The sequence below is a fragment of the Octopus sinensis genome, linkage group LG7 (assembly GCF_006345805.1).
Source record: "Octopus sinensis linkage group LG7, ASM634580v1, whole genome shotgun sequence".
In the NCBI taxonomy this organism is placed as follows: Eukaryota; Metazoa; Mollusca; class Cephalopoda; order Octopoda; family Octopodidae; genus Octopus; species Octopus sinensis.
Genome location: NC_043003.1, coordinates 90363998 through 90384515, shown reverse-complemented (window position 1 = coordinate 90384515; position 20518 = coordinate 90363998). Strand labels below are relative to the sequence as shown.

At 34.2% G+C, this 20518-nt stretch overlaps 1 protein-coding gene across 1 annotated transcript in view; it reads right to left on the bottom strand.

Moving 5' to 3' along the window:
• Positions 1-20518, bottom strand: part of LOC115213859 (bone morphogenetic protein receptor type-1B) — a 106747-nt gene that overhangs the window by 50820 nt on the left and 35409 nt on the right. The window lies entirely within an intron of this gene.

Here is a 20518-nt window from a genome sequence, read left to right as displayed (position 1 = left end):
GGACATATTTCTGGCATATGGCTTGCACAAGAGACATGAAACATTCTAGTTTCATGTCAATGTCTGGTGTGGAGAGAAATTTCGGCCAGTCCTCTCAGAGGATCTCTTTTTGGGTCGATTTCCAGTCTGCGTTGTGGAAATTCAGATTGGAGAGATTTCAGGTGCTTTCTTTAGGCTGTATGCCTCTGGTTACTTTCGGCACAAACATAGACTGCTCTATTATGTTGTGATCCGAGACTAATGTCGGCATCACTTTCGCATCATGAATGATGTCCATATTGCAACACCCTCGGTTTCAGAGGACCTCAGCTCTTTAATGCCCTGCTAAAACAATTTGAGAGACCTGCAAGACATGGATGTAGAGGTCTTCAAAACAAAACTTGACACTTTCCTATCCACGATACCAGACGAACCGATGGCTAGAAATGAGACACAGTTGAGGGCAACAATGTCAAATTCTCTTATACACCAGATGTGCCATGGAGAGTCTTGATTGGACTACATCAGCTGGCAGAGAAGAGCCATGCAAGGAATGTGCAAAGAGTATCACATAAGGAGGGAAAGTCATGGTGGTACTCCAGCACAACAGCAGCCACTTGGCTGAAACAAATAAAAAATATATATATATAAGTATAGATGAGTATATCTAGATATGGAACTGTATGCATGAAAATACATACATAAAACAAAGCATACAAATCTGTATATACACATACATACAAACAAAAATACCTTGTTGTTTTTGAAATTCCAATGAAGGAGACTTTGGATCTAGGTTAGAAACTGGCTCTTTCTCTATTGGCAAGAAATCTTGAAATAAAACTGAATAATGACACACACACACCAGATAGGTCTCCTTCAGTTTCCATCTACCAAATCCACTCACAAGGTTTTTGTCAGTTATAGAAGTAGACACTTGCCCAAAATGACACACAATGGGACTGAACCTGAAACCATGTGCTTGGAAAGAAAATTTAACCATATGGTCATGCCTGTAACTGTCATACAGTTAAAAATTATACACCCTTCCCTAATATATCAGTGAGATTTGAAAACAGATATGATATAAATAAATCTGTTTATCTGGCAATGAAAACGTATTAACCTAAGCCATTTCTGCCAGAACAATTTGTCCAGTGCTTCAACAGTTCTTGGTGGAGAAATAATACAAAAAAGAAAATCCAGAAATGAGAGAGTGGGGGGGGGGATAGACAGACAAACAGAGACTTATAAGTTACAATCAATATTGTTTGATAAAATACTTCAATGTAACACCCTCCAGCCACTACAGCTGTTAATATACAGCTCTGCCACCACTATACTAGCAACTAACAACAAATAAATGTTTACTTTCTGCTTTAATTTCTATATTTGCTTCTAATGAAAGTCAATACTCTGCTATTTAGTTTCATCAAAACAATGGATTTGCTTACAATACAAATTTCCCAGTTATTCATTACATAATGGTAGTTGATATGAGGTTAGGCACTGAGTTCTAAATGCAGCTAATGACATTTACAATAAAAAACAACAATAATAATCTATTATAGGCACAAGACCTGAAATTTTGAAGGCAGGGGTTTAGTCAATTATGTCAACACCAGTACTCAACTGGTACTTATCTCATCAACTCCAAAAGGATGGAATTTGAACTAAAAACTAGGCAGATGAATTGCTGCTAAGCATTTTGTCTCGCATGCTAACAATTTTGCTAGCTCACTGCCTTGCAAATAATAATTGCTTCAAATTTTGGGTTAAGGCTAGCAATTTGAAAGGGGGGATATAATCAATTACAGGAACTCCAATGCTGAACTGGTACTTTATTTTATCAACCCTAAAAGGATGAAAAGTAAAGTTGACTCAGCAGGATTTGAACTCAAAATGTAAAGAGTCAGAAGAAAATGCCTCTAAGCATTTTGTATGATGCGCTAATGATTCTGCTAGCTCACCACTTTCAATAATAATAATCTTTTCTACTCTAGGCATCACGCTTGAAATTTGGGGGGGGGGCAGTCAATTAGATCAACCCCAGTACACAACTGGTACTTAATTTATCAACCCCAAAAGGATAAAAGGCAAAGTCAATCTCAGCAGAGTTTGAACTCAGAATGTATAGACAGGCGAAATACCACTAAGCATTTCACTCAGCATGCTAAGATTTCTGCCAGCTTGCCGCCTTTCACCACTTTCATTAATAATAATAATTCTTTTTTTGCTACAAGTTTGACTAATGTAAGAGGTGGTTCAGAATGGAAGTTTACACTGAAATTTAATAAAGAAAAAATTAGCATATACAATATACAAAATATATTAATGTCCTAAAAGTAAAACTACCACCTAGAACCTACCATCAAGGAACCAGTCAAATTGACAGAAGATAGTATATTTAGGTACAAGATTACTCTGACTAACAAAGGGTCCTTTCCCAGCAAAATCGTCCAGCTTGCAGGCATATTCTAATGATCCTTTATTCAAGCCTTGCTTACCTTGTTCACAAAAGTAAAATTGACATTCACAGATTTGAATTCAAACAGAAGCAACAGAAATATGCAAAGCAGTTTCTCCAACACAAACAATTCTACCAGATTGTTACCAGTAATAATCTATTACATCTTAAGTTTTAGGTTGTAAAGATAATTAGTTAATGATAGTCAATGAGATTATTTATCACAGTGGTACATGAAGCAAATTTGTTGTAGAGTAGCAGTCAACTTAATCTCAGTAAATGAATGTTGATTGTATCTTTGACCCTGCACCTAAATAAATGAAAGGCTAAGTTGTCCCTAATAATTCCGCATAATAAACAATAATAATGATGATGGTTTCTATTGGAAGTTCAACAACAAATTTTGGAAGGATAAAGTCACTTAAATCAGCCCAAGCAATTGACTAACTTTTACAACTGAAAAGATGCAAGACAAAAAGGTATTATAATTTACTTGAAGCATTGCAATGTGTGTAAATGATATAAATGTTTGAAGAAACCTTTAGGTTAAAAGTAGGTTAAAGCAAAATATGTAAGATGATGCAATAGATGGAAACAAAGAGGAAATATATTGTATTACTGGCCTATCAGTATTTCTCTGAACTCTTTTTCTTTCTTGTATTTGAAAAGGGGAAATCTTTCTCGAAATATTATAGGATTATTAACCTTTAGCACACTGATTTGTCCCCAGAATAGTTTTCCCTGCAACTGCATTATTTTTGAGGGAACAAAAGACTGTTTGAGCATCTACTGTTTTAAAATTGTTATAACTTTCTTTGAAGTGTGTGTACAGACTTGATTTTTTTTATATACTAGTAAAGGAATAGATGAATACTATTTTTATGTAATGCATTAAGGAATAAATGAAAGAGTTGCCCCCTCAGAAATCTACCTCCTTGGGGCCAGTACTTTCCTTAAATCCAGCCAGCCATGAATGATGATAGTATTCATTTGATACATCATTCCCAATATAACTATAAGCACAGTCTATGTCCTCAGCATCACCTCAAATAATTTCACCATTGACATCTGCCTGAGTAAATCCATCAAAATCATCATCTGAGTCAGAATCAAACAAGATCTCTTCCATAAAAGCTTCAAAAGCAGGAGCAGCCATTTTTGCTTGGTAAAAATTCAAAAAAACTAAGTTCAATTTCAAAGCATGGTTAGTATATAAACAATGAAAATGGCATCAGAAAATGGGAGTTTAGCCTCATTCTAAATCAAAAGTAGCCTATTTACAGCTTAAAGTACCAGAAATAAACTTAGCAATGTGTTTATTTTAAGTACTCTTCTCAAGGTAACAAAATGCACCTGCAGCTACAGGGGAGAAAAGTTGTGGGTGACAAATTGCGACAACAGTGTTGGAGAAGGTTAAACAACCTGTATAAGATAATACAAAATACAATATCATTTCTCTCTGTTTTCATTTACTGACATCACCTTAGATATTTGTTTAATTTCCTCACCTACTTTGTCAAAGATTTTTTTCAAAAATTTATATCATGAAAGACAAAGTCAACCTCAGTGGAATTTGAACTACAGATGGTGATATTTCTTCAGCCCTAGACATTATATTTGTATGAAGCAAAGGTAGCAAGTTTCATAATCCTTCCTATCCCTGTAGAGTAATTGTAATGAAACACATCAAACAAAGATCTAAGGTAGACCATAGGTACAGCATTTGTCCCAATAATTTACTTTGGCAAATGGCTGTCACAGAGAACTATAAACAATCACGTACTCGTTTTATATGCCTAAGAAGGATGAAAAGCAAAGTTGGCTCCAAATACTGAGTGGATTGAATATATACTTAATACTGGAATATTGGAAATAATGGAATATTGGAAATAATGGAATATTGAAAATAAAGGGCACCACATGTATGATGATAACCAATGAATTGTATATATAGGAAAATTAAATTTTAGTGACTTTTTGAGTTCCACATGTGTGTACATTTCTTCAGTTAGATGGAGCACTAACTGGGGAAAATGACTAGTTGACTGGCAGTGTTAGTTGAAGGATTTATATCTGGTGGAGATATCTAGTGTTGTTAATTGTAATATTTAACGCTGTTAGTAACTGCTAGGTTAGTCCCTATGATTACAATTAATGCCCTTGTTAAAAACTAAGGATGCTTTTCAAAGTTAGTATGACATAATGTATATATATATGGGCTTTGTAAAGGAATAATTAAAAAGGTAAAGAGTAAATAAATTATAGAGAATTATATGCCCTGGTGTACAACATAGAATTTTAAATAGATAGTTCGGTTAATTGGGGTAAATTAATTTAAAATTGCGATGTGATGTTAAATTATGCTCTGTGGTAAGTGGGATGGTTAGGGGAGGCAGGTCAGCCAGTAGGCAGGTCAGCTAATAACCTATAGTGTGGGATTTAATGGTATTTAGAGAATAAGAATTTATCTTTATACAAACATGTTATATTTTTCTCGTCTTGTTTATTAAGTAATTCTGATTTGATCATTAAAATGAAGAATTTCTCATTTCTTCCAATTAACCAAACTATCTTTAAAATTCTATGTTGTACACCAGGGCATATAATCCTCTATAATATATTCACTTTAAAGCTAGATTGCTGACTCAGAAAACATCATATTTTTATTTATTTTTATTTATTTACTCTTTACCTTTTTTATTATTCCTTTACAAAGCCCATATATATATACATTATGTCGTACTAACCTTAAAAAGCATCTATAGTTTTTAACAAGGGCATTAATTGTAATCATAGGGACTATCCTATATATATTACAATTAACAACACCGGATATCTCCACCAGGTATAAATCCTTTGACTAACACTGCCGGTCAACTAGTCTGAAGAAACGTACACACACGTGGAACCCAAAAAGTCACTAAAATTTAAGCCTAAAGACTTAATGAACTTTTCCTTTTTCTTTTGCCTTTTCCTTTCATTTCCCTTTTTCTCCTATTTATATTCCTCTAAATCATTCTAACAATGTTTATTTAATGGAACGGGATAAACGCAAATTTACTTTGATTTGATAAACAGAAACAGCTGTAAATGGTTCTGAACTACAATCAAACTATGACCTTTTAATACCAATGATCAACTTCTCATTGTTATTTATTGTTCCATTTCTGTTCTTTTCTATATATATATATATATAACAAGCTTCTTTCAGTTTCTGTATCCTGAATCCACTCACAAGGCTTTGGTCAGCACAGGGATAGAAAACAAGACACTTGCCCAAGGTGCCATGCAGAGGGACTGAACCCAAAATCAGACAATTGGAAAGCAAGTTTCTTGACTACATAGCCACATCTGCATCCATATATCATGAGCAGAAATAAAGATTACAGAGAACAGTTATTCACCATAGACACAAGGTTAATTTTTTTAAATCTTTTTCAATCAAATGTATGAACTAAAAAAGTACCAGCAAAATAAAGAATAGCCTCATTCTTTAGTTTTTCCTTTCCTTTACCATTTTGTGACCCTATTTCCAATAAAATACCCTATTAGAAAATAATAAAAATATTGAAAAGATTTAGTAAAAATAGCTCCAGTTTTCAGTATTAAGCTGGTGTAACACAAAATAGAAGCTTTGACAATAGATATGAATACTTTTAAACAGTTTTATAACAGAACCAGAGGTAGTTTCAGATGGTTCAGTATTTGAAGGGTTAATAATGACTAAATTATAATTACAAGAGTATGAAGCAACTAGTGGTTGTCAGCAAAGGCACAAAATCAATTCATCATAAAAAAAAGAAAAAAATGTAAGAAATGTTTATGCATTGTGAGAAGAAATGTTTCAGGCAGAACCTTTCAGGAGAATCAGAGAATATACATCAAAGAAACCTGACCAAAAATTACATATTTTTATGCATTTCATGTCACACCAACATACAAAGCTCTTTTGGCTTAAAAGAAGAAAAGGTTTTCTTTTTCTATATTTTTCTTCCTTGTTCTATTCCATTTTAATAAGATAGAGTTATATATCAAGATGTAATAATTGAGAGACAATTTAAAATGCAGCCCGAGGTTAGAAATTCTCAAATTGCTATAGTAGTAAAAGCAGAGAGCAACAGAAACAAACAACTATAAATATTTATCAAAGTTATTGGTAGCCGTCGTATCTAATTACAAACTCATAAAAACTGCTACTAAAACAGACTTAATGCATTTTATATATGTAGATCCTTATCTTTTATTCTTGCTTGCAAGTCCTGTCTCCCACCACCATTACTACCACATAGAAGTTGCAAACAGAATAAGTGAAGTGAAGAGCTTTATATTAGACTATTACTCTGTGCTAAATACAATGCAGTGATCCACTAGCTCCAAAATTGTTGGCAATTAACAGCAAGTGTAATAAACTGAAAGAGAATGAACAAAGCAATGAGAGGCCCAGAAGTGAAAACAACAGGTTTTAATCACAAATTACTAAGGAGGCAATCACCCCTGACTAATTGGTACTTTTTGGATCATAACAGATTACATGAATCATTAGAACTTGATAGCTCAATCAGCAACACTGTAGTTAGAAATATAAAGCATAGAGCATGTAAATCACAGTTGAGAATGGTTAGTCAAACAGGAATAACAGAAATGATCTGCAGCAGACAAGGAAGATAAGAACAAAATTAACTAACAAGAAGGCTATTGGTACAGGCACAGTTGTGTGGTTAAGAAGTTTGCTTACCAACCACATGATTTCAGGTTCAATCCTGAAATAGAACCTTGGGTGTCTTCTATCAACCCTGATCAACCTAAGACTTGTGAGTGCATTAGATAGATGGAAACTGATAGAAGCCTGCCATGTGTCTATTTGTCTCCTTGCCTCGATAGTGCACGATGGATGTAGAGTCATTTGTTGACAGTATTCTGTGAAAAGATGTCTGGACATGGAAAAATATTACCTTACTTGAAAACAGGTGTGAGTTGGTGACAAGAAGGGCATCTGGCCATAGAAAATCTGCCTCAATAAACTCTGACACATGCAAGCATAGAAAAATGTTAAAATGATAATGTTTCAATTAGATTTTGTAAATGTTCGGTTTTGCAGCCTTTGTTGTTTAATCCTATGTCAGTCAAGCAAATCTGGAAACAAAGGTGTTCTAGCCATGATCATCTCATCTTTTTCTTAGGCATTTTTTTTTACAGAGACAATAGGATATGATTTAAGGGATATATATTTGGTTATTTCCAGCTGGTTGAATGACATTCTTGAAAATTCCTTGCTGTCCCACTTTTGTAATCCTGTTAGCATTTAGATTATTCTGTCAAATGTAATGCTTATTCATTTGCATTGTTTTGAATTAATCTTACATTAGTTTGTAGTTCCAAGATTTCAATAAGGTGATTATTTCTTTAGACAGACATTATAGGACAGGTGTGAGAAGCTGGATCTAGCAAGTTTAAACATAAAACAAGAAAACAGATAGAATGTTCAAGCTGGATATGGCCAGTTTAGATACTTGAGATTGTAATGTATATGATTACCAAGTAGCAGGCCACAAGATCACATCCACTAAAGACATTTCATTTTGTAACTGAGCAGGCCATTTAATTCTAGATTACCTCAAATGTGTTTAGCATGTGAGAACATTTTCACTCAGTGATTCTTTTACAGTCCTGTGACCATGCTGGAACTTCATCTTCAAAAGTATATAACTGATTCTATCAACCCCACAATTTTTATCAGTTTCACACTAAGGTATTTTGGTCAATGTTTTACTAATTTCACCATCCACTACCACAGTGATGACAAAAAAAGTATTTAAATAAAACAAAAAAAAACATGAAAGTTACACTATAAAATGCTCAAAACTGCAGCAAGATCAAAGGTATTCATAGACAAATGTTCAAGCACCATGCAATTATGAAAAACCAAATGAAAGCGAGTTGTGATGGCAAAGGTTGCAGGTTGCTACAAGCTTCAGACTATGTAGGAGTAAATTCCAGTGTTACCCAATTTAAGTGGTACATATATACCTATTTCTTTACTACCCACAAGGGGCTAAACACAGAGAGGACAAACAAGGACAGACAAATGGATTAAGTCGATTATATCGACCCCAGTGCGTAACTGGTACTTAATTTATCGACTCCGAAAGGATGAAAGGCAAAGTCGACCTCGGTGGAATTTGAACTCAGAACGTAACGGCAGACGAAATACGGCTACGCATTTCGCCCGGCGTGTTAACGATTCTGCCAGCTCGCCACCTTCAAAAGTGGTACATATATACCATTCAGTAAATGATATCGAAGTGTCAATTACAATCAATTCTCCACTCCTCACACACATCCTTTAATTAAACAACTATGCCCATGTTTACCAGTCATTTTCTTTCTTCCACTCTCAAAGTTTTTCAAATCAGTTAACCTTGATGATACCAATCTGCCTGAGACCACCTCTGGTTCTATAATACAAACTTCCTCTTCAAAGTAACCTAAATTAAAACTCTCCATTAAAATTTTATGTTGATTTACATTCCAAACACTATTTTAATAATAGTTAAATTATTTTCAAAATTAAGTGAAACAGAAATACAATAACAAATGGGTTAAAAGCTCCTTTATATTTTCTCCTTGTGCTTGACCATTACCCCTCCTCCAATAAATATGTTACCTCTCTTTCCCCCTTATCTCTTTCTCTCTCTCCTTTTTCCTAATACAAATTTATTTATCCTTCAGCACCCACTGACTTTTCATCATTCTCCATCAAATGCCTGAAATATCAGGCTTCTTCCTCATCGCATAAAATTTATCTGACTGTTTCAACTATTCAAACAACCCTTCTCAGAATACTCTCTGGCTGGATATGTTTCTTCCAAAAATCTTAATTAAACATCAAAAATACACAAATGTTATTCAGTTACTTCTACCTCATTATCCCTCTCTTTGGAAGGCTTAATCAAGAAGGAATTAGGTGATGCCCTCCCAACTAAAAATCTAACATTTAAGGCATAGCAATTAGTAAAACAAATTTTACTAGTATTACTGGTTAAAATTAGTAATATTAGTTTGACTTGTTATACTAGCTACCTAGTAATAGGGGTAACATGTAATTAGGTATCACTATGAATTTTTTTTTAAATATTTAAATCTAACTTCTTCTGTACTTTTCCTTGGAGAGCATCCCCAAAAGAACATTCTGAAAACTCATTTGTGAAATTTGGATGAATATTTTTTAGATCAAGGAATTGGTTAAAATCTTGCCTAATTAGACCTAAATGAATAATTAGCCATATTTGTGATATCTTTGAATTACACAAATCATCTTCAAATTACACAAATTAATAGTGTCCATAAGATAGCAGTTGCTATTTTTTTTTTTCTGGTTTCTGAGCGGGGTGGGGGGTGGGGGCAATTTTTTAAAGTATTTATGTAAAGCCTATTTTGTTGCATGTAATACACTGTCAATCTCACAATGCAAGCTTAAACTTTTCATGTATTTTCAGACCAAAATAAATCCAAAGGTACAAGCCATTTTAGAAAATATTTTCAGACAAAAAAGTGTATGATGTGAACTTTCTTCTTATATACTTTTGATCACAATCTGACACTTACATATCATGCCAAGTCAACTTCACCCTCATATTCACAAGGCTTGTCCAATTTTAAGCATTGAGAATGGGTGGAAATATGGGGGTGATTGGGGGGGATCTGGCATGATATGTAGGTGTTGGATTGCAATCAAACGTATGAGAAGAAAGTTCGCATCCAGAACTTTCAAATGATATACACTTGGCCATGGAAAAAATTTATTTCAACATGAAAATGATTAAGCAAAAAGGTGGGTTTTCGCATTGTCAAACTATACTCATCATCCTTTCTACAGAGCTCTACAGTGATACCTAATGTCTAACTAGCACTCCAATGATTATGATGGCAAGAGTTCCAGTTGATCAGATCAACAAAACAACCTGCTCATGAAATTAACATGCACTCCAGACACATGTACCTTTAATGTAGTCCTCAGGAAGATTCAGCATGACACAGAGTGTGACAAGGCTGGCCCTTTGAAATATAGGTACCACACATTTTTGCCAGCTGAGTGGATTAGAGCAACATGAAATAAAGTGTTATGCTCAAGGATACAATGCATGGCAGGGAATTGAACTCACGACCTTGCAATCATGAGCCAAATACCATCACCACTAAGCCACATACATTTACGATACCTAAGGTAATATCTCTATAACAAGACAAAGAAGTAGTGTGTAATGGCAGTATTACAAGCTGCCTCTATTTTCTAACTAAATGCCTATGTGCTACTATGACAAAATTTGAACGTAATGTCCTCAACATTCCTCTGGTTAGTCCTTAGAATATTCATTTTTATTTGCTTTATTTAGTGAGTTATCTCCTTTATTTTTACACACCAAATCTCACCTTACAAGATAAGAAGAACTCCTATCTACAACATGTAGTTGTGGTGACCTAAGGGTATATGCATAAGGACTAGATCAGTGACTCAGCAAGATAAGCTGTAAACGGAGATTCAACTTACATTCTCAGGTTTAAGAGAAATAGAAACACTTAATCAGAAAACATTCAGCAATCTTCTGCTCTCTCTCTCTCTCTCTCTCTCTCTCTCTCTCTCTCATGTGCACACGCACAATCATCAATATTTAATGTCCACATTTCCATGCTTGTATGGATCAGACAGAATTTTATTGAGGTAGATTTTTTATGGCTGGATGGTCTTCCTGTCACCAATCCTCACCTGTTTCCAAGAAAGGTAACATCTTTTTCATTAGCCAGACAATTTTCATAGAAGATAGGAAATAAACAACATGGCTTGTATGATGGTGATGCTCATTTACAACCATCATGTAATATCAAGTACACACACATATATGAATGTACATATAGAAAGGGTTTCTTTCAGTTTTTGCTTACCACTCACAAGGCTTTGGTCTTCTGCTATAGCCTGGGGCTAACGTAGAAGAGACTTGCCAAAGATACCATACAGAAGGACCAAATCAAAGACTATATGTTTGATGGGAAACAAGCTTCAAAACAAAGCCATGCTTGCACCTATATATATATTTACTACCTAAAAATGTTGAGTGTCTGTATGTACATCATGGAAAGGTTCTGAAATGTTGCATCCTCAAGAAAAACCAATTTGATTTTTGAAATCTGCATTCCAGTGAGAAGATTTTCAGTTATAATTAATCAAAAAATATAATTTGCTACAAGAAAAACTCAGCTTTTAGATCACCAAATCTCTCTCTGTTTTTCACACCTTTCCCCCCTCTCTATATATACTTACCACACTCTTCTGTCTATCTCACTGCTAATGTTTCATGAGGGTCTTTTGACTCTGTTGCTCTAACGAAATTCCTTACACATGAGCATACATTAACACACTCAGTGTAAGCAATGTACATACACAGAGAGTAAGAGAGAGTGTGGTAAATAAATATATAAAGACAAGGGGAAAATTCACAATGAGAAAAGTGTGTAAGACGAGATAGATAGAGAGACAGAAGGATCTTTTCTATTGTTGTCATAGGTTTTCAAATTTTAAAATTAAATAAAAGTTTTCAAATCTTAAAATTAAGTGAAATTTTCAATTTTGGTATATTGATGTACATTTTCACACTGCATCCAATTTTGTGATTCGTTTATTCCAGAAAATTTTAGAAAAATATTACAGATGTTTAAAGTTTGATCATTTTTACCCAACCAGAAAATGGGATTTATGTGTGATAGCTATGTATCATTTAATGAAAGCACACATTATAAAATAAAATAAAGTTTTAAACAAAATGATAGCAATTGCATGTCATATGAAGAGAGAGGGGGCAGCAGCAAGTGTGAGAGATAATACATATACAGAGAGTGATAAAGAGTGTGGTAAATAAATAGAGAGGGCCAGATGGTGACAAAGTAAGAGATTTGTCAATCTAAAAGTCATTTCTTATAACAAATTATATTTTTTGGTTATTATTTATGGACAAGCTTCCCTTTGAGAAGCAGATTTCAAAAATCAAATCCACTTTACTCAAGGATGCACTATTTCAGAGCCCTTCAGAGCTAAGTGCACATACATAATCACATGCACTTTCATTTATATAGTAGAGGTGCATGTATGTTTTTGCACGTGCATGCACTCATCATCATCTAACATCCATCTTCCCTACTGGCATGAATTGGATAGTTGGACAAATCCAATGATTCAGAGGTTGCATCATGCTCCAATGTCTGCTTTGACATAGTTTCTAATGGTTTCTACAGTTGGATGTCCTTCCTAACATGTGGTAGTAGGAAGCGAGAGCCAGTTGTACAATTAATGCCAATTGCTTTTGATCTTCTGTGAAAACATGTTTGACCATGAGGGAAATATTACCTTGCTTGCAAACAGGTATGGTCTGATGACAGGAAGAGCATTCAACAAAAGAAAATCTGCCTCAGTGAATTCCATCTCACTTGTGCAAGAATAGAAATCTGGACAATAACACAATGATAAACAATGATGATGATGTTGATACATAGAATAAATCATGCAAATTTACTTAACATAAATTGATTTCTTTCATATAGTGATGCAGACAAAGCTGTGTGATTAAGTAGTTTGCTTCCAACCACATGGTTCCACACTCAGTCCTAGTGTGGAATCTTGAGCAAGTGTCTTCTACTTTAACCCCAGACCGAACAAAGCTTTGTGTGGATTTGGTAGATAGAAATTGAAAGAAACCCATCGTGCGTGCGTCTCCTTGTCTTGACATGATGTGATAGCTGTAAATGGGTGTTGCTGTCTATATGACAGTGTCATTCATTTCCAATATTCTGCAAAAACATATTTCCAATATTCTGCAAAAACATATCTGGCCATGTGGAAATATTTCTTTGCAAGGTGTTTTTATCATTTTAATGTGTTTCAAACTATGGGAGCTCCTCACCTTATTTATACATTTCATAACTGAAGATTTCACAAGATGTCACTTCTTCACTGATTTATAAAGCAGGACATCAAAAAGAATTATTTTTTCAAATAAACATCATCATCATCATTGTTTAGCGTCCGCTTTCCATGCTAGCATGGGTTGGACGGTGCAACTGGGGTCTGGGAAGCCAGAAGGCTGCACCAGGCCCAGTCTGATCTGGCAATGTTTCTATGGCTGGATGCCCTTCCTAACGCCAACCACTCCATGAGTGTAGTGGGTGCTTTTTACATGCCACCGGCACAGGTGCCAGACGAGGCTGGCAAACGGCCACGGTCGAATGGTGCTTTTTACGTGCCACCGGCACGGAAGCCAGTTGGGGCGTTGCTGGCAACGGCCACGTTTAGATGGTTCTCTTATGTGCCACCGGCACTGGTATCACAGCTGCAATTTCCATTGATGTTGATCGATTTAGCTTTTGATTTCACTTGCCTCAACAGGTTTTCACAAGTAGAGTTTTGTGTCCCAAGAAGGAAAGGTATGCATAAGTGGACTGAGGCCATCGGTTATAGTCTCACTTGTCCTGCCGGGTCTTCAAAATATATAAATTTAAAAAATGTAAGCTGACACTTAGATCAAAGAGAGATTTTGTTTCCCAGTAATTCAGTGAAAGATTTTATTAGTAATAATTAACTTATCAAAAGATTGTGGAAGTTGTGCTTTCAATATAACTTAAATCTCATGAGTTTAAAATGGAATTATGAATCCACACACACTAAAAGAAAAAAGAAATTTAAAGAAATAAAAACAAACACAAACCAAGAAAAGAACTGCATTACTTATTACTTACATAACAAAAACAGAATATAAACTAAGTTTTGAAATAAGATTTTTTTTAATTTAACTAAATTAACAGGCTTGGTTGTGATTGTTTGATGTCATTTCAAAATTATTTTCCACAAATTTCACTTTCACACACACCTGCACATACACTTAACTCTTATCAATTCCAAGTGTTTCTTATTACCATCACACACAAAGAATTAAGTACAATTCCTCAAAAATGTTTTGGTTGTTGTTTCTTTATAAATATATCTTTGAAAAGAAAACTTAATACCATAGATATGTATACAATAAATAGCTGTGGATTCCCCACCCCCACACAGATATATTAAATTACCACCAATAGACACCCAGACCTTTGACTGGACAAAAATGTATTAACTAATTTTAACCTGTGAGATAAAAAATTTTAATTCTATCTTGGAAAAATATGGCTAGAAACAATATATGTGTATGTACATGTATGTGTGTGTAAAGATATATATATATATATATATATATATATATATATAAGGACTGAAATATAAAACTATACTACACGCAAAAAGTTTTCTTTTTATTCATTATTCCTTTTCCACTTCTAGATTAGATTAAAAGATTTTTATGTTTTGACAAATTCTGCTAAAATGAAAATAATCTCTACCTTGAGAATTATTGTTTTAATCCTTTTGATACCAACCCGTCCAAGACTGCTTCTGATTTGAATGATATCAACTTACTGTTTTTAAAGTGATCTAAATTAAAACCTTCCTTCAAAATTTTATATTAATTTATGCTTCAAGTATCAATGACAAACTTATTCCACTAAATTCTTAATAATTTCTGAAATGAAACAAAAGCAGTGTACTTTATCAGAAATAAGGTAACAAAAGAGATAAAGTGATCTAAATTAAAATTTTTCATCAAATTTTCATATTGATCATTGTTACAAATACCAGCTTAATAATGACAAAATCATTTTAGTAAATTCTGCATTACTTTCAAAATTAATTGAAAAAAAATGTTTTTGATAGAAATATGATATTGAAAGGGTTAAGTTCAAATATCAGAAGTCTAAAATCAGATTCATTAAAGACTGACACAAGAAAGCTAAGATCTTTTTTAATTTTTTCAATATTTCATCCATTTTCCATACTAGTTTGTTATGAGAAGATTTGTGTTGTAACATTTCTTTGCTTTAATAACTAGAAGCACTTCCCATTACAAACCATTTAATCATGGAACTTTTTTTAGGCATCCATACTAAGACAAACCAAATTATGGTGTCTTCACCAAAACACTATAAGAATAATGTTATCATATCCCTTATTTCTAAATCCCTTTAAGAGGTAGCCAATTTTTAAGGCATTATTCCACCCTAATTGCTTGACAATTTTCATTAACTCTTTCAACATTGACCTCCACCTGAGACTACCCCTGGTTCACTGATAAAATACTATGAAATTTAGAAAATTCTCATTATTATTGCCATTATTAATGACCATTTGTAAATATGTCAGCTAGATGTGCCTACACATCATGCTCTTCCTTCTTACTGGAAAGAAATGGAAGCATGTATGAAGCTAGGTCAGTTCCTACTGAAATTTCTCACAAAAAAAATTTTGATCTTGAAACAATACGCAAAGAAACTAAATTCTTTAACCTTTTATAACCATATTTCCAGTTAATTTTGAAAATAAAAAAATTTAATAAAATAACTTTGTCATTATTAAGCTGGCATTTGGAACTAACAGGAAATCTTAATGGAAAGTTTTAATTTAGAACAAACAAGGAAGTTTGTACCATAGAATAAAGGACAGCCTGACAGTTTGGTATCAAAAGAGTTAAGCATCTAACTCAACTTCTTGTGCATATAATCTTCATCCTCACAACCCCAATACAATATTTATTTTAATCCAATAAGTGATTAAGAAAGGCACTTTGGAATAAAAGTTAACTCACAGCAAGGACAGATTGCAAAACTAGTTTCATTACATTTATATCATTAATGTCCTTCGGAAAAAACATTCACATCACAAATTTTCATTTCTCCTCAATTGCAAATCTGAGGTTGTAAACCTATGTACCAATTTATATTGATTCCTATGTCAAACACCAATAGATATCTAACTTTGGAAAGAAAAGAAAAACATAGTTGATGATGATGCCTTTAAGTAGTTGCTTCATCTGCTGAAAATAGCAGCCAACCTCTTTCAAATCACACCTTCCATTATTTTCAAAATGTATTGAAACAAAGGCAGCATATCTGAACAGAAATAATGTAACAAAAGTGTTAAATTTAAATAATATCAATAATTTGCCTTCAAGGCTTAGAGTAGCAGAAATGGTAAGGAATTACAGTTTTTAGCTTCATTCTACAATGATCCAAGCTCAAACCCTTTTAAAGACAACTTCACAATTCAGGGTTGATAAAATAAGTACCAGGCACGTAAATTTCTCAATTCATTCAACTGCACTCCTCTCCTACAAATGTGTAGTCTTTTGCTGTCTAAAAATTCAATAAAAATTACTTGTAATCACACACCTTTAGCAACACAAACCCTAAGAATTAATTAATTTCATGTAACCCTTTTCATACTGACCCACTAATAGCCATCTCATCACCATTGTTTTAACATCGACTTTTCCATGCTTGCATGGTCAGATAGAATTTTGGTGAGGCAGGATGCATTTCATGCCGCAAACCTTCACTTGATTCCAAGTAAAGCAATATTCTCCACAACCAGAAATGGATGATTGGAAATAAAAGAAACCACTTGCATGACAGTGACATTCATTACAATGCTCAGTTGTAAGCAAGCAAGGTAAAATCTCCACATGGTCGGGACATGTTTTGCACTGACAATCGGAAACAAGGGACACCACTTGTATGATAGTGACACTTGTTTACAACTATCTTGCCATATCAAGAGACACAAACACACATATATAGACAAGGCTATGTGGTTGTGTGGTGAAGAAATTTGCCTCCCAACCATATGGCTTCAAGTTCACAGTCCTATTACATAGAACCTTCATCAAGAATCTTTTATTGTAGCTCAGGGCTGACCAAAGCCTTGTGAGAGGATTTGGTAGATGAAAACTGAAAGAAGCCTGTTGTATACATGTATATACATATATATATATACATATATGTATATATATGTATGTATATATATATATATATAGAGAGAGAGAGAGAGAGAGACAGAAACTGAAAGAAGCCCATTGTATGTATGTGTGTGTGTGTGTGGCACGACCTTCGAACTTTATGTCTCACCGAGGAAATGACTAGAGACCGAGACCTTTGGAAGTATGCTGTGCATGAGAAGACACGGCAGGACAAGTGAGACCATAACCCATGACCTCAGTCCTCTTATGCATACCTTTCCTTCTTGGGACACAAAACTCTACTTGTGAAGACCTGTTCAGGCAAGTGAAAATCAAAATCAAAAATCAAAATCGATCAACATGAATGGAAATTGTAGCTGTGATACCAGTGCCGGTGGCACGTAAGAGGGCCCTCCGAACGTGGCCATTGCCAGCGCCGTGTAAACATACACACATACATGTACATACATATACACATGTAAACACACACACACGTACATACATATACACACACACATACAAACACATACATACACACAAAGACACGATTTTCTACAGATCTGATTCAGGTAAAGCAGTCAATTTATTGATCAGAAGCATTTAATTACTTCCCACCCATGACAGCAGGAGAATAATGAACTGTTAAAGCAATAACAGTGAAGGAAACAAACTAGAAATATCAAAGATCCATAAATTATTCAGATTCCAATGCCAACTGCTACTCTAGATACATTATTTATTGATAAAAGGGTTAAGCTGTACCAATCGAGTACACTTGTCTTTACAGAAGAAACAAATCTGGATCTTCCTTCAATTACATCAGTTGAGAATCATCACTGTCATCATTTTAACATCTACTTTTCCATACTCACATGGATCAGACAGAAGTCACTGAGGAAGGCTTTTGATGGTTGGATGCCTTTCCTGTCACTATCGCTCAGCTGTATCCAACCAAGGTAATATCTCCCCATGGCCAAGACATGTTTGCACTGAAGACTGGAAACAAGGTACACCACTTACAACTATGTCATATCAAAACAAATACACACACACACATATAGACAAGGCTATGTGGTTAAGAAGTTTGCTTCCCAACTACATGTCTTCAAGTCCACATTCCCATTACATAGCAGCTTCAGCAAGAGCCCACTATTGTAGCTCAGGTAGATGAAAACTGAAAGAAGACCATTATATATATGTATGGTGTGAGTCTGCTTCTGTCGTCTTGTGTTAACACTACGTGATAGTTGTAAATAAGGGTCACTGCCATACAAGCAGTATCATTCATTTGCAATATTCTGTGAGAACATGTGTAGCCATATGAATACATTACTTTGATTGGAAATAATGAGGGTTGGCCAACAGGAAGGGCTTCTGGCTATAGAAAATTTGCCTCAAATAAACTCTGCCCAACCCATGCAAGCATTGAAAAGTGGATATTAAATGAAGATGAAGATGTGTGTATCTATATATATATATATATATTTGTTTGTGTGTGTGTGTGTGTATATGATTTGTATATATATATATATATCTTTGTCTTGGCATCAATTGATAGTTGTGTCATTGTCATACAAGCAGTGTCATTCATTTCCAATGTTCTACAAAATCATGTCTGGCTATGGGGAAATATTACCTTGCTTGAAAACAGGTGAAGTGTTGGCAACAGGACAGGTGTCCACCTTAGAAAAACTGCCTCAAACTTCATCTGACCTATGCAAGCATAAGAGAGTGGATAATGACAATATAAAATGAGTTTCTTTCAGTTTCTGCCTACTAAATCCACTCACATGGCTATGATCTGATCCAGGAAGGCTACAGTAGAAGATACATGCCATACACTCTTATTGCCATACACTGTGACTGGACGTAAAAGCACATGGTTGGGATGCTAACTTCTTAACCACACAACCATGTCCATGCCTACTCAGAAATTATTACAACAAACACTGATGTTAATTATAACAATGATGTGGAAATAAAATTATGTTTTTTTAAACAAGGGCAACTATAACTTAACGTAAGTTCAAAGAAAAAAACAATTGAATGAATAACTTTATCAGCATTTCTAATTCTTTAATATCAGAGTCATTTATGTTGGTTATACTACTTCACCAGAGCATCTATATTGTATTCTGAACTATTAAATTCATTAGATATTTTCAGTAAAACCTTTAACAATTATGTTCTATATCAGGTACGGACAAATTTTTTCAAGAAGCAGGTCACATAAGATATGGCTCATCATCAAGCAGGCTACACTGCTAAAAAAAAAATTTTTTTTTTAATGAAAGGTAATTTTCCATTAGGTGATGCCATTCAGAAATACTTGCAAGCCACAGTTTACCCATGACTATTCTACATCAAGTCAACAATTGAAATTTCAACCATTGGGAAACTACTAAGAAGAATAGCCAAATCTTCTCAAGTTGCACCCTACTAATTTTAAATAAAGAAAGAAAAGAAAAAAGATACTTTGGACAACACAGTTCTGACCAACAGGAGCTCTAGAAAGCAAAATATTAAATTTACTGTAGATGTTTTAGAACACCAATACTGCAGTACTTGCCAAGCCAGGTACAGCAGTATTCAGTATTCTAATAAAACATCCATGTCATGTTGGATATAAAGATTGCCTTTTGGCACTAATACTGCTTCCATTGCTAATATATATTTTCTGTAAATATTAAATATTTGAAAGATAGAATGGAAGAAAAGGTGTAGAAAAAGAATAAAATATTTACACCTTTATAAGTTGTTACATTAGTAAATATAAAATAGTGTGTGTGTGAGAGAGAGAGAGAGATCATCATCAGAATCATTTAACATCCATCTTCCATACTGGTATGGGTTGGATGATTTGACCAATTTTTGATGAGCCAGAGGACTACATCAGGCTCCAATGCATAGTTTGGCATGGTTTCTGCAGATAGAAGCTCTTCCTAACATCAATTCACTTTAGAGCAGGGTTTCCCAACCATTTTTTGTGGACCACCAAAATAAGTAATTTTTCCCTGTGGACCACCTCAAATTTTAAATTTATTATAAAAGAACTGCTATCATAAATATTAGTATTATTTTCACTTTGCAATGAAAGTTCCTTTTTCGTTCTTGTAAGGGACATCACAGAGAACAAATAACTGCGAACACCAATAACAAAACCAATTTGCAAATGCACAGGATTCTCAAGGAAGCTTTATTTGATAGA